Source organism: Haemaphysalis longicornis, unplaced genomic scaffold (assembly GCF_048455015.1).
Source record: "Haemaphysalis longicornis isolate Haplotype H1 unplaced genomic scaffold, Haemaphysalis longicornis Haplotype H1 scaffold_7, whole genome shotgun sequence".
Classification (NCBI taxonomy): domain Eukaryota; kingdom Metazoa; phylum Arthropoda; class Arachnida; order Ixodida; family Ixodidae; genus Haemaphysalis; species Haemaphysalis longicornis.
The window spans coordinates 183,004,808-183,019,089 of record NW_027526422.1 but is presented as its reverse complement, the minus strand read 5'-3'; positions in this window follow the sequence as shown (position 1 = coordinate 183,019,089).

Genomic DNA, 14,282 nt, shown 5'->3' with positions numbered 1-14,282 from the left:
CTCACTTGTGTCCAATGTTTTGTTTTTGATGAAAGAAGCTGAGAAGTATAATGTGCGTTTCCAGGCTTACAGGCTTAGACCAGTTTTTTCTATATAAAATTCTTGTTCACAAATTCACTTTAAGGCCCAAAAATATGGACTCGCAAGCACGCGTCGCGCGACCATCATCGTTCAGCAGCACCACGCCGACACGCAGGAGGGGGCAACCACATGAGATCGGCGATGTCACGCTTCAGCCGCTGCTTTGACGTGCGTTTAAAAACAAAAAAAACGATTCTAACAACTTATTTCCTGTCCACTTGTTGTCCTTCGTTGATGTTATGCACGGACTGCTTCATTAATTGAAAGCGTGAGTAAAACGATTTTTGGGGCTGCCTTGCTATGAGGTTAGAGTTGAACGCCACTCATAGATTAAAAGGCACGGTACCCCGGTAAAGAAGGCTGATAAAGCCGTCGCCGAAAACTTAAGTTCCTGAGTTCATGCCAAGATTCCGTCTTTGGGCCCTCAAAACAGGAACCCAACAATCAACCTCTCGGCAATTTCAGTAGACGACCTACAGAAGGCAAGAGCTCATGTTGCAATGAATATTTTCCCATGTGTTTCGTTTTCGCGCGGTGATAACGTTTGTTTCTTTGCTGCGATTTTGTAGGTGAGGCCAGTGGTGCTAGCACTACAAGCGATGTAACGAAAGCTACCTTATTTCGGTCCCGAGAAGCTATCACACATCGCCGGTCTCCCCTATGCAAACAATGGTAGCATACAACATAATGGAAAACACCGCTGGAAGTGTAGCGTTCATTACGCTTGTTCGCCACGCGCCGATCTTGCAGAGAAGCTCCATAATGATAGTACTACAATCTGTGTTCGCTGCGCTTCGAAAGCGCTCAACAGCAGCGTTCGCGCTCTGGCGTTGTTTTGGACAATGAGCACTCACTGGCCAGAGGGGCTCCCCGTGTGTTTTGTACTCTTCCCGCCTCTTAAAGCGGTGTCCCAACCCAGGCGCACATGCAAAATGCTTGCCACGACTGCTCCGCTTCAAAGCGACGAGTCGCTTAGCAGAAATCAGGGCATCGAAGCACGCTTTCATCCGTCGCACTAAATAAAATATAGCCCTTATGACGGCCTTCTTTAGGCGCACTCAAAACTAACCGTTCTTTGATATGACCGAACGCCGTCGCCACGAATTTCAGATATCACTACGGAATGAACAAACACACTGCCATGACTTGCCATACACCTTGTTTCTTGCTGGCGTTTCTGCATTCCAGCTTTATTTTAGCAAGGTAGCGAATCCGGCGACTTGCAGTGCGTTGATGATGGTCAGCGGAGACGAAAACCGGACAAGAAGAGTAAGGACGACGCTGGCGCTGTCTAGCAAAGCACTAGACAACTTGGTAGACAGCGCTTCTGTCGTCCTTACTCTTGTCCGGTTTTCGTCTCCGCTGACCATCATGAGCTTTATTTTCCCTCGAAGAAAACGTTGACGACTTGATAGGAGAGCCAGAAGGATGCTTTTGTGGTCTGAATAAAAAACTCTTTATAACAGATTCTTTCCCTTTACAGTGAGAAAGGACTGTGATAAAGTTAGGTCACCGAGAAGAGGGTGACGAATTTGTGCACGCGCGGCCACTGTTAGAGATAACAGAGCCGAGTACTTCCACTACTTGTGCCACGAGTAGTGCCACGACTAGCGCTGCGGGAATGTTGCTGCAGTGAGCAATCATGGTCAGAGGTGGAGCTAATTGCCTGTCGCTTTTCTTTATTCATTCATTCATTCCCGGTTCCCGGTAACGGTTACGGAGTAAGGGTTACGGGGTTATCCGTAACTGCTACGGTTGCGCAGGGCGTCGCGCTGCGCCGGTGGTGGCGAACTGCGGGCCCTCCACGCGTTGTCGTGTTACCTCTAACAGTGGCCGCGACTGCACTTGATTTCTTGATGCAGCTTTGGTGCCGTCGTACAGGCTACCGAAAGTTGGCCGGAGGGCGCTGCAGTCTGCCCTCTCCTGGCGTGTGCGAGCGCTGCGCCGCTTTGGCGGTTGCTTTTTTCACTGCGCGCGTGCTGCATTTCTACGGCTAAGCTGAGGACCCGGTGAACTTTTTTTTCGTCTTATAAAAAAATAAGTGTTAGCACATGTCCAGAAAGTTTACTTTACACGTAACAAAGCTACTAAGTTCATTTTCGCCAGCACTTGTCTTGTCGTCTGCTAGAGAGGCGTCGATTGATACGCGCTGCTCAACCGGCCAAGTGCCCAGGTGATTTCAAGGAATGAAACAGGTTGTTTGGCGGTCCTTGCCTGAATCTTATAGTCAGCAGTGCGACAGCTGTTTAATGTGTTACAGCGCATTTTTTTGTTCGCTAGTTCTTTCGCGTGTTCGCTCTTTGAATATCCGGATTTTCTAGACTTCCGAAACATTTGAGGCTTGCAATAAATGTGTGATAAATAAGACTTATTCTTCTGATGTAATATTTCTGACACTTGCAATAATGAGCTGCCTCCTATGAAAGGAGGCTCATTAAAAAGGCACATGCTATTAAAGCATCGCGCTGACAACACCGCATTGCCAATTTGCCTGTCTTTCAAGAATTTCTGTTTCCAATGTTCGTCACACGTATTAATTAGCCTGCTTGGAGTGCAACTGTGGGTTAGGGTGACAGCACGGCTGGAAAAAAAGAACAGCTTCTCAGGATTCGGGACTCCGCAGACGCTTCACGCTGTTTTGTGATAGTATTTTGATGTTTTTTATACCCCTGTAGATACTGCTGGCACAAACTGTGATTGCCTTGTCATGCAATTTGCGAGACTGGTACGAGTTGGGCGGACTCAAAATTTCAGCAGCCGCAAAAATCTCTGAAGATATTGAAATAAAAGGAAGGCCATCGAACCTCGGACCTTTCAATACTAAAGGCGCAACATGGAAATTCATGGTGTATATTTTCTGCCGTCTGTTTATTTTTTGACTCCGTTCGGTCCTCTTCGGCCTGCCGCTTCTACAAACCGCAGGTGCTGCTCTATCTGCGTGTGCTAGCACTTCTCCATCCGTCTCTGTCATCCTGCACCGTCCGCAGCAATCCGCCTCTCTACTCCTGAGTCCGAACAAAGCAGCCGCCGTCTGCTGGAGCACTCAATAATCACGTACAAAGCGCGGCGGAGACCTTTCTTACGCCTGGAAAAAGCCAGGGCCGCGGATTGCAATAAATAAGCCGCTGCTGCCGCTCCGGAAGCTTCAGCTTCTCCCCCCTACACCCCGAGTTAAAGCAAAATAATGAAACCAAAGCAAATCTTTAGTGCAGACAAATCTCTTTCTAACGCATAACATTGTGACTGCATTGCGTTATCGAAGCAACACTCTGCCAGTGCATACGAGGAGTTACGTCGACCCCTGAACGCACATTGATTGCATGAGCAATCTACGGGGCATCTTAGCAATATTTTCGTGTCGAATGCGTCGGCTTATAATGGGGAGATAACATAAAGACGAGAACTACGGAGGGGAGAACGTTTGTGGATACAGCAGCTTTTTAGAGTTAAGAGAGCGACGCTGCCTAGGAAACGTCTGTCGAAGCATAGCACGAAACATTGCTCCGCTAATGTTCTGTTTCTGTCGCATGGCGTCTCGACGGGTGCTTTGACCGTTGACTCCCTCCACCGCTTGTACGCGTTGTAAAATCCGCTCAGCAGTCAATGCATGACAGCCAACGAGGAAAAAATGGGAAGGACGGCGACGAAATGACGATGGTATTGCACCCCGAAACAAGTCACGGGCAAGCAATGCCGCTGCTAAAGCGTGTTCACGAGGTACAGGTAAAACGGCTCACGAATTCTAAAGTATTCCTCGTTTATCTTCAATTTATTTTTATTCAGTATCATCAAAACGATCTCCCGTGCGCGAGGTGCGTGGGCCTGTGGCGCTGAATGAACATTCGTCTACGGCAAATCAGAGAAGAGAGGATTGGAAGCCACTCTTCGGGTGTTTAGTTCAGAGCAGTGCTGGGCTTTATTGCGAACCTAGGATTTCGCGATAGTATCTCAGAGGCACTTTTGAGGATTCGTATGTCGGCATAGAAATACATTTCAAAATTGTATTTGTATCTCAGTTGTGAAATACTTACGGTGTATCGAGTATATCGCGATACATTGGCACGTATGAGTGTCTCGTTACATTTTATTTTTTTGTGGAGTAAAAGACGTCCGCATTTAGTTTTAATCGGTGGGAGCAGAACCACCTGCTTTCCTATGCCCCTCTCTCTGTTTTACATCTTTTTGCTTCCTTATGTGGACGGCCGTGGTACCTTGAAATGGCGGACGCGGCGCCGACCGTGCAGGTTGGACGTTGTCAAACAAAAAGCAAAGCAAATGAACCGGGAATCCTTGAAACAAAGCAACCCGAACGGTCGTTTGACCATTATACTTGGCGATAATAACAAACACTTCAATACGCACATGCGGCACGGGGAACTTGCAATAAATTTCAGTACAAACCAGTCGTAATCTGAAGAACTCTATCCGAAATTGCGGAAAGATAGCCCTTGAAATACGCCGAACAGTCAAAATGAACGTACCACAAGGGCAATATGCCGTCTTACTTGCTTTGAAAGAAAGTTGCTTTGCGTTCTTTGGCAGCCTGAAAAAGGATGTGTGCGCTCGTCCTCGTCGTTTTCTTTTTTGCCCTTCTTTTGTTTTTTTGTGCAATCGGTGCCAGGGCTCGGCCAACCAATTTTCTGCCAAAAAGAATTTCTCCAAGAATCTAAAAGGCAAACAGGTGCAATGCGCTGATGTGAACACAAGTTACGTATCCTAGTATCTCGAGGCGCCATTTTTCGGTAGATAGGCACCGCACTCAACACAGCTTCCGAACTGCAAATTTGATGAACTAGATCGCCAGCACTGAGCTATATGTATCAAAACCCACCGATAATAAAACCTAAGTTGACTGCTAGGGCAGCCACAGGGCATCATGCCGCGACATACCGAGTGTATGCGTAATAGTCCGGGGCGGACCGGGTAGGTATCTCGTTCAATTAGCATGGACAGGGAATTATTGAGGTGTCACCTTTACGTTACGACGATCCCGCGGATGCCATAGGATACATGCGGAAGAAATGACCACTCGGGCTGCGTCGGGAGCGCACATACAGTATTTTTTGACAGAGTTATGGAAAATGTGCTAGCATAGCGGATAGTCACGTTTTAATATTTATTACCCCCTTAAGGGCTTTTTAGACATGGAGCACATCAGAGAAATAAAAATTATAAAGTTATCCGTGGCAGGTCTTTTCTAGATGGCAGGGACACATCTTCTGTGATCCGGTTTTATAACGTTAAGCTCACATGTCGACGCTTCAACCGAGGGAGAGAGACAGGGAGGGGGAGAGAGAGTGAGAGAGGGAGAGATTTATTCAACCGACCTAATTACGACGTGTTTTAGACGCCGTCGATGGAAGTGGTTCTCTCTTCACGGGAACCATATGCTTCCCTAGCCGCCAAGCCCCTGGAGATCAGGACGACCTGGTCTTCCAGGGCGGGGCTGGTTAGCAAGGTCTCCAATCGCTCGGTAAGGAAGGATGAGGAATAGGGTAGGGTAGTTTTAAGGGTAAGACGGGGGATTGGCATGACAAAATTGCATACTCTAATTACGTGTTGGAGCGCGAATAAATGAGTCTTGCAGAAGTTACATTCCTTCTCATAACTTTGCTGGTACATCACACAGTGATTGTAATGGTGCGGGAATGATCCTGCCTGTATCTCCCTGTAAATTGCTTGCTGTTGTTCTTTGCTAAGCGACTGGCGAGGAAAGGGGCAATGACAACTCTCCGTCCTGTAATGGCTAGGAATGTCGCTATAACTAATTATAGACTGGCTCAGCTTATATTACCGGGTGTTCCATCTCTCGGCGAACTGGTGGTTGCCCTCCAGCCGAGAGTGAGCTGGTATCCATATAAACTCAACTTTTCTTTCAGCTACGTCACGTTTACACTTGAGAGTACAGATGTTAATATTGAGAATCGATATTGACATCTATATTGATATTGAGAATGTCGATATCGATATTGATTATTGGGAATATCAAATTGGAATATCGATGAGCGTATGTTCGCAGCCTCGCTTAGCGGTCACGTGCTGCGACCGACAGCTACGGATAAATGCTCTGCTCCGCGCGGCTACCAATGCTCCGCAGCAAAAATAGGAAAGGAAGCCAACGGCTCCAGCAAAGAGAGCTTGATAGACGTCGTCAAATGGGAGCGCCAATAGAAAAAAAAAGCGTTACAAGTTGGCCCACGGGAAGGCAAGAGCGCCGTTGTATACCATCGTTTGGAATATGAACAGACTAAATCTTCAGAAGCGTGGGCGGCTTCCCTGTGTTCAGGAAGTGGGCAGAGGAACACTAATCTAGGCATTCAGTGCTGCGAACAACCCCACAATGAAGGACAGTCCAGCACCACTTTCTGTGCAAAAAAGAGGAACCTTCTTGACGACAGTACATACCTCCGCTGCGCTATTAAAGCACAAACTTCGGTGCAATGCTGCAACAAAGGTGATATGTGAAGTTCAACATCTGCGAAAAGAGGCATCTGACTCAACTGTGCCAGCATGAATGGAAGAAAAGTGACAACTGAGCATCTAAGCTGCACTCCGCAACAGGAAAGAGAAACGACACGGTGTCTGCCGTAATTCTCCAAACGGCAGAAGCCCGGGCAGAGGGGTGCCAATGAAGAACACTAGCCCACCTCCACCTTTCCCAGAAGGATTTTTCCTTTTTTGTGGACGAGACCCACTTTTTTGCATTGTGAAGAAATCCGTACAGAACCTTCGGCTTGGGAGACATTGGCGTGAACTTGGAATAAAAAGTTATGATTCCCAAGTAAGCTTCAAGCTCACAAGGATTCTTAGGCGTGAGTGCCTTCCTTATTGGTTGAACCGTCTTCGTGCACGGGTGCATATCATTTCGGTCAATGATATGCCGAAGATGCATCACAGAATGCTAGAAAAAGGTTATTTTTTCACTTTGAAGGCGTGTTTTATGAAAATCTCAAGGAGTGCTTCCACCCACGCAAGGATTTTTTCGTGATGAGGACGTCGTGGAGATAGCAGACCAAGCTCTATAGTCCCTTCAGTAGATGGTCCCTTCTTGCCTAGAAAAGTGCAGCAGTACTCGATATTTCCTCTAGTATTCGAGCATACTGGAAAGAAACCATGCGAAAGTTCAGCAACGGTCGCAAGTCAGGGTGCAGATTGATTTGCTGATATGCCTTCGAAAGCTCGAGAACGGTGAAAACATCAGAACTTCAGAACGGGGAGAACAAATCATCGACCGTGGTTACCGGATAATTGTGGGTCTTCACGCGTGGATTCACTGTCGATTTGTAATTTCCACCAAGCTGCACTATTCTGTCCTGCATGTGAACACCTGCTGCCGCGGTCGCACAGTCGCTGCGTATTACGGGCACCATTATACACCATCGCTTTTCAAATTTACTAACTCCTTCTCGACAGTTTTAGGCCGGTTTCAGACTGTTGCCGCAACTGTCGTAATATTTATTTTTAAATATCTTCAGAGAATGACGTCATTTCACGTCTGAGACAACAGAACGGTGTGACACGGCGGTTTTTTACGTCCATAGCTCCCGATATGGCTGTTACGTTGGTAGCCTGAACATAGCCTTACGGCAGGCATATGTCACAAATCGCGCCTTGAAAAAATCCGGCCATACGCTTTTTTTAAAGCCTAGCTTTACTTGGCACCCCTTCATCGAACATAGACCAGGTGAAAAAAATGCCGACATACCTCCTCAGGATGGTGCTGACGGACGGCGGAGCGTGCGACCATGAAGAATTTTCAGGTCGCTTCCGAGGTTGCCATTCTAATCACGGCCTAGCTGTGCTGGCATGTCTCCTAGAGCGTCTATGATTTGCACAATTTTTCACTGCCTCTTGTCGTCGACAAGCACCTCGGCATGGCGTTTGATTTCCAGCGTCCTCCTGCCGTTCGTCTTCATCTTCCCGCCGCACTCCGCAAGTTGCGGTGGTTGCTTTAGCTGCTTGTTTAAGGCATTGGGCTGCTGAGCCCAAGGACGTGGGTTGGATTCTTGGCAACGGCCACCGCTTTTTTGATAGAGGCAACTAGCAACAGTTCCCGCGTGTTCAAGACTCGGGCGGTTGTTAAGGATCCCCAGATGGTCAAGATTAATCTGGAACCCTCTACTATGGCGCGCCTCATCGCCTCTGTAGCGACGGCGCGATAAACCTGATAATCAACGAAATCAATGCTTTAGCTGCTTGTGTGCGCACTCCTGAGCAACTAACACGGCGGCGCCCGTATCGACTTTCATATTTAACAGCTTTCTTGCTATCCGTACGTCCACTTAATGCGGTTGTTCTTCCGTTCCCACAAGATAAAGGCCATGCAGTAGCAGCTCCGTGCCTCCGTCCCTCCATCGTCCACGTTATGAATTCTACGAATAGCCGGTTGGTTACACCGCCACATGTGCGCCCGCCGAATTTACCGTGCGCTTGCAAAACTTGAACGAAATCATTTTAAAGACAGAAGGGCTACTTGAATGCAAAAATTTCGGTTTGTCTGTCTGCATGCCTCTCTGTCTGTCTGTAACTGGATTAAGGCACCCGTCCAAAGTGAACCAGAAGTTACACAATAGATTTATATACCCACTACAACATCCAAACGTCTAGTTCCGATGGCAATGTTCATACTTGTCAACATTGTTGAACAAGTACGAACGTTACGCAAATACGAGGCTGAAAATCAATACATTAGTGATATTTGCAGTATTCCTTTCTAACAAATTCATGGATGCTTGTTTTTGCGATAGAAAGTCAAATACTGCATCCACTGCATAAAAATTCACTATGTCACCTGCTGTTGCCGGCACCACCATAGCTTTTAGCGGCGTACCAAGAAATCAAAGGTAAACAGTTACGAAAGGTTTTACTACATAGGTTCCACGTTCCGCTTCGAACGCACGTGGAGTAGGGAAATTTTGTTCTATAAACCTTTAAGTACGGCGCTTCCATTCACGAGCGTCTCCATCGTAAGGAAGGGCTGGCACTGAGGAACCCGGCCCGGAGCAGTGGAATGCGGCAAATTGAAATTGACTTGAGCTAACCTCTACCGTTTTTACTTTGGGAGGAGCGCGACGGGCGAGGAAGGGCATGAGAGGGGAGCGGGAAAGCGAAGAAAGGCATTTACTTGACAAATGTTGACGAAAGACATTTGCGAGAAAAGGAGAAGATACGCGGCCTATTTTTAACTATTATTACTGTAGTCGGATTCCTTCCCTTATACATATATAGTATATATACGGACCAAACCTCATACCAGGTAGCCATCTCGGATCAGGGGCAATGTCTTGGCAAGCAAACTTGTCTCCCAAGAAAAGTTGGCATGTCGCAACGTTGGCACCCGTCTACTCCTTGCACCCTCTAAGGCTCCCCTCTGCGTTATAAATATATATATATATATATATATATATATATATAGAAATAAGGGTTGCCAGTCGAGAAAACCTCGGAAAGCAAAGGGGAGGATGTGGTAGATCATTGAAACAGATTAAGAATTTGGAAAGAAAGAAAGAAAGTGAAGAAAAAATGCCCGCCAGGTGGGAACCGAACCCACGACCTCCAGAATACCGGTCTGGTGCGATAACCACTACGCTACCGGCGGGGCGATTTTCCCATTCACTTTCTGGGGTATTTATGTTAGGTATGTTTGTTTCCTGTGCTTGGGGGTGGTAGCCAGCGCCATTCGGACTAATCGGGGTGAAGGGGACCTTCTTTTTAACCCCCGGGTCGTGACTCGAGTGTCTACGACATGTCCAGAGTGGTCGACCAGCTTTGAACCCTCTTAAGCTCCCTTTGGCAACAAGACTGCCAGAACAGAGGCCCTCGCTATGCATGTAGCGAATCAGAATAGGAAATGAGGGGCTCGTTGAAAATAACACAGAAATAAGGGTTGGCAGTCGAGAAAACCTCGGAAAGCAAAGGGGAGGATGTGGTAGATCATTGAAACAGATTAAGAATTTGGAAAGAAAGAAAGAAAGTGAAGAAAAAATGCCCGCCAGGTGGGAACCGAACCCACGACCTCCAGAATACCGGTCTGGTGCGATAACCACTACGCTACCGGCGGGGCGATTTTCCCATTCACTTTCTGGGGTATTTATGTTAGGTATGTTTGTTTCCTGTGCTTGGGGGTGGTAGCCAGCGCCATTCGGACTAATCGGGGTGAAGGGGACCTTCTTTTTAACCCCCGGGTCGTGACTCGAGTGTCTACGACATGTCCAGAGTGGTCGACCAGCTTTGAACCCTCTTAAGCTCCCTTTGGCAACAAGACTGCCAGAACAGAGGCCCTCGCTATGCATGTAGCGAATCAGAATAGGAAATGAGGGGCTCGTTGAAAATAACACAGAAATAAGGGTTGGCAGTCGAGAAAACCTCGGAAAGCAAAGGGGAGGATGTGGTAGATCATTGAAACAGATTAAGAATTTGGAAAGAAAGAAAGAAAGTGAAGAAAAAATGCCCGCCAGGTGGGAACCGAACCCACGACCTCCAGAATACCGGTCTGGTGCGATAACCACTACGCTACCGGCGGGGCGATTTTCCCATTCACTTTCTGGGGTATTTATGTTAGGTATGTTTGTTTCCTGTGCTTGGGGGTGGTAGCCAGCGCCATTCGGACTAATCGGGGTGAAGGGGACCTTCTTTTTAACCCCCGGGTCGTGACTCGAGTGTCTACGACATGTCCAGAGTGGTCGACCAGCTTTGAACCCTCTTAAGCTCCCTTTGGCAACAAGACTGCCAGAACAGAGGCCCTCGCTATGCATGTAGCGAATCAGAATAGGAAATGAGGGGCTCGTTGAAAATAACACAGAAATAAGGGTTGGCAGTCGAGAAAACCTCGGAAAGCAAAGGGGAGGATGTGGTAGATCATTGAAACAGATTAAGAATTTGGAAAGAAAGAAAGAAAGTGAAGAAAAAATGCCCGCCAGGTGGGAACCGAACCCACGACCTCCAGAATACCGGTCTGGTGCGATAACCACTACGCTACCGGCGGGGCGATTTTCCCATTCACTTTCTGGGGTATTTATGTTAGGTATGTTTGTTTCCTGTGCTTGGGGGTGGTAGCCAGCGCCATTCGCACTATATATATATATATATATATATATATATATATATATATATATATATATATATATATATATATATATATATATATATATATACATAATATAGCGAATCAGAAATGGGAAAATAGGAGCTCAGTGAATTACGACAGAATAAGGGTTCGCAGTCAAGAAAAACTTGGAATGCAAAGGGGGGAATGCGGTAGGTCATAGAAATAGATGAAGAACTTTTTCAGTCAGAAAGAAAGTGGTGAAAAAATGGCCGCCGGGTGGGATCCGAACCCACGACCTCCAGAATACCGGTCTCGTGCGATGACCACCACGCTAGCGGCAGGGCTGTTTCCCCACCACTTTATCGGGTATTTATGTTAACGCAGTTTTTATTTCCTGCACTTGGGCGTTGTAGCCATCGCCATTCGGACTACTCGGGGTGAAGAAGACCTTCTTTTTAACGACCGGGTCGTAACTCGAGTGTCTACGACATGTCGAGAGGGGTGGACCAGCGTTTAACCCTCTTAAGCTACCTTTGGCACCAAGACTGCCAGAACAGAGACCCTCGCTAAGCATGTAGCGAATCAGAAATGGGAAATAAAGGGCTCGGTGAATCAAGACAGAATAAGGGTTGGCAGTCAAGAATACCTCGGAAGGCAAATGTGAGAATGCGGTAGGTAATAGAAATAGATGAAGAATTGTTTGAGTCCGAACGAAAGTGGTGAACGAAAGTGCCCGCCCGGTGGTATCCGAACCAACAATGTCCAGAATATATATATATATATATATATATATATATATATATATATATATATATATATATATATATATTGTTACGTGGCGGAAAGACAGTGATGAGGCGAACCATGGGCGACGATGAAGTGATGTATTTACAAGATGTTGCCGCAGAGCGATGCGATCTATATACAAGCGGCCATGATCGCTCGGGCCAGCCGCCTCCTCTTCGTCGTCTTCGGTGACGGGTTATGGCGCTATGGGGCATTGTCCACATAGGTGTTCCGTGACATCACCCCCCCGTCGGGTGATGTCATATATATATTGTGAGCTGAGTTTGTGTCTTGCTGCCTGCTAGGAGATATTTGTCCCCATTGGTATTAATCATCATCACCAGTAGCTTGCGGCTACCGCATCATCTGCTGTACATACTCATCATCACCGGCACAACCTCGTCTTCGGCTAATCATCATCAGCAGGGACGCGGGATCGCCATCTTGGTTCGTCCCCGCCTGACGCCTCGGAATAAAGGAGCTGCGAAAGCAACGGTCCCGTCACCTTCTATCTACGGCCTCACAAGTGGTGGAGTTGCAACTCGATCCCGAGCTGTACCTCTCCTTCGACACCCCTGGAGCTCCGTTCAGGTCGCCGCTTGCCCTCAAGACCAATGTCCATGTCGCAAGACACTCCGAGTAGCGCAGCCTCTGCGCCTCTGCAATGCATCGTCACCACTCCCCAGCGCGACCCGCCCGAGTTCACTGGTCTTCGGGGCGAAGATGTGGAGGAGTGGCTGGACAGCTTCACACGCGTCAGCGAGTTCAATAGGTGGGATGATCGCCTCAAATTGTTCAACGTTGGCTTCGCTCTGAAGAAGATTGCCGAGACGTGGTATTTAAACCACAAACATGAATTTACCGACTGGGCTGGCTTCACCACGGAGGTGCAAAAGATTTTTGGCTCCCCTAAAGCGCGGAGTGACAACGCGAGGAGGGAGCTGGAGGTCCGCGTGCAGCAAGCTAATGATACATACACCTCATACATCGAGGATGTTATAGCGCTGTGTCGCCGCGTCGACAAAGATATGCCGGAGTCTGACCGTGTTCGTCACATTCTCAAAGGGATCGGCGAGTTCGCTTTCAATGCACTTGTCCTGCAGAACCTTTCCACTGTAGCAGACGTAAGATCCTCCTGTCAGCGTATCAACGAACTTCAATCCATCCGCCTCCCACGGGACACGGCGTCTACTCCTCATCTTGGGAACGAAGACCTTCTTGCGATGATTCGAGCTATAGTTCGCGAAGAAGTGTACGGCAACACCTCTCATTTTCCGCACGGTGTTTGCCAAGCCGCTACGGCTCCTGGCCTTCGCGAGATGGTTAAAGAGGAGCTTGCGGCTATTCTGTGCTAGTGCCGCCTGTCCATTCAGTTGCCCCATCAACACCGTCCTACTCGGATGTCGCTGGCCGGACACCTCTGCCGTTGTCCCCGATTATGAGCCACCCTTCGTCTGGCTATGTTGCGGCGATGCCCCACGCGCCGAGCTCAAAGCCCTACTTTCCACCAAGTCAGGATGCCTTCTCCAACCGGCCCGTGTGCTACTATTGCGGCATTCGAGGTCACATCTCCCTCTTTTGTCGACGCCGCCAACGGGATGAACGACGTGGCTATGCTGCCTATGAGCGCGAGAGCGTACCGTATTCCCAGGATTGAGGGACACGCGCCGCGGAAACCTGACTGCGCCCCTCTCCCGGCGCTTCGCCCGTCCGGGGCGTAACTGAATGGGGCAGAAAAAAGAAACGGCCGCCGTTTAATAACGAAGACAGCTAGAAAAATCGACTCCGGGATATCCGTAGCACGGCTCTAGCGGCATGCCGTGGCAAAATATTGGGCTTGTACGACTAACGTACGAGGTTCCCGGGCCGTCTAAACTTTTTCTGCTGCGGCCTATGAGAACAGGCTGGATTTCAGGTCGTTCCGCACTAGTTAACACAAAATTGTGGCGCTCAGAAAACAGATAGAAAAAAGGACTCCCGGGTTTGAGTACTTCAGGTTGTGGGCTACAAACCTGTTATTGTAGATTTTTTGCAACGTTGTTTGTGTAGGTTCCCTGCAACACTTTTCATGCCCGGGGTGAGGCGTATCGCCACAAACTTCGAAAAACTGACGCTACGTGGCGCCCCCGTCCCCCTCCTTTTTCCTGGAAGGAGTGGAGAGGAGGACCGTCTCCACCCGAACACTCGCCTCTCCTCAGCGGAACCAGGGAGGGTTCCCATCTGTTGTCGCTGAGAGTAACAAAGAGGCAGTCGGTAGTGTGCATCCCAAGGAAGTGGGGGAGATAATTGCTGCCACTGACAAGGTTTGGCTGACTTGACTGTCCCCCCTCCTCATTTTTAGATTGCGCAGAGCAAACAAAGCGTGCTC